This window comes from Colobus angolensis, unplaced genomic scaffold (genome assembly GCF_000951035.1).
Source record: "Colobus angolensis palliatus isolate OR3802 unplaced genomic scaffold, Cang.pa_1.0 Scaffold316, whole genome shotgun sequence".
Taxonomy (NCBI): Eukaryota; Metazoa; Chordata; class Mammalia; order Primates; family Cercopithecidae; genus Colobus; species Colobus angolensis.
Genome location: NW_012116444.1, coordinates 1,617,181 through 1,618,879, shown reverse-complemented (window position 1 = coordinate 1,618,879; position 1,699 = coordinate 1,617,181). Strand labels below are relative to the sequence as shown.

At 38.2% G+C, this 1,699-nt stretch overlaps 1 protein-coding gene across 2 annotated transcripts in view; it reads right to left on the bottom strand.

Moving 5' to 3' along the window:
- PIK3AP1 (phosphoinositide-3-kinase adaptor protein 1) overlaps positions 1–1,699 on the bottom strand; it is a 127,672-nt gene that overhangs the window by 34,274 nt on the left and 91,699 nt on the right. The gene's annotated exons all lie outside the window — the stretch shown is intronic.

Genomic DNA, 1,699 nt, shown 5'->3' with positions numbered 1-1,699 from the left:
ATATATGACAGGGTCCCAGGCTGGAGTGCAGTGGCCATTCACAGACACAACCACAGCACACTGCAGCCTCGAACTCCTGGCCTCAAGTCATCCTCCCACCTCAGCCTCCCAAGTAGCTAGGATTACAGACATGCACCACCATGCCTGGTTTACAAATTGTAGTCTATTCAAACAATGGAACATTATGTAACAATTAAAAATAATGTACTGAAGCTATTTCTATCAACATAGTTACTTTTCAAAAACATAATGTTGAGTGAAAAAGTTACAGACAGGTACTACGGTATGATATTGTTTATATAAGGTTCCTAGGGCCTATAAAAATATAGTACAAATTGTTTATCATTTCACAAATATGCAGTAAACACATAAATGTGCTGGGAATGATAAATAATGAATTTTTGGAAGTGGTTACTCTATGGAGAGGGAGAGAGGATCACTGGATTCTGGATGGGGTTGACAGAGGACTATAACTGGAACCATATTATTTAATTAAAAAAAAAATCTGAGACAAAAAAAGGAATAAAAAGGAAATACATATTCTTAAAGATTCAGAATCTTCAAAAAATACAATATTTTAGATAATTGATATGCTACCCAAAGGGGGCAAAATAAGATTCTATTTTTGTATTTGCTTATATATGTAAAAAAGAAACTCTGGGCCAGGCATGGTGGCTCACACTTTTAATCCCAACACTTTGGAAGACCAAGGCAGAAGGATCACTTGAGCCTAGGCGTTCGAGTCCAACATACGCAACACAGTGAGACCCCATCGCTACAGAAAAAGAAAAAGAAAAAAATTAGCAAAGTATAGTGGCACCTGCCTGTGCTTCCAGCCACTTGGGATGCAGAACTGGGAGGATTACTTAAGCCGAGGAGGTCAAGGCGGCAGTGAACTGTGATCATGCCACTGCACTCCAGCCTAGGCAACAGAGCAAGACCCTGTCTCAGTAACAACAACAACAACAACAACAAAAAGAAGAAGAAGAAAGAAAAAAAGAAAAGAAAAGAAACCCTGGAAGGAGATATAAGAAATTAATATCAGTGGTTTTCTAGGAACTGAGAAGATGGGGATAAATAATATAGAAAGATATTCCACTGTTCATCTTCTTATATTTTAGCTTTTCAGCCTATTTGAAAAAATAAAGAAATGCAGTATTCTGACGTTTGTGTTACCTTATTAACCAAAAAACACACAAACAAAAAACAACTTCCTTATTTCTACCTCTTCAGTTTATGTCTCCTGGCACAGTGGACGCATTACATAAATATAATGTACCTTGATGTCTTCCAGTTCAGGGCACTACAATTCCAAATGAGGAACCAGTAAATGAATCCCACCCGCCTGCTCTTGTCACTACTGAATTCCATAACAGACTAGAAAGATTAGGGTAATTGTACTAATCCTGAAGCATACCTAGAGATGCATTCATTATTTTAAACATGTTCTGATAAGAACTCACACCTAATTAATTCTTTAAAAATTCAAGACCAGAAAAATTCTACTTATATGAGACTTTCAGTTTAATTTGCTTAATTGTGTTTCATGGAACATTTTCCTCATGGAGTTAGAAAATGGAGGCTGGGCACAGGATGTCACACCTGTAATCCCAGCACTTTGGAAGGCTGAGGTGGGAAGATCGCTGAGCCCAGGAGTTCAAGACCAGCCTGGGCAACAGAGTGAGACCCTGTCTCTCCA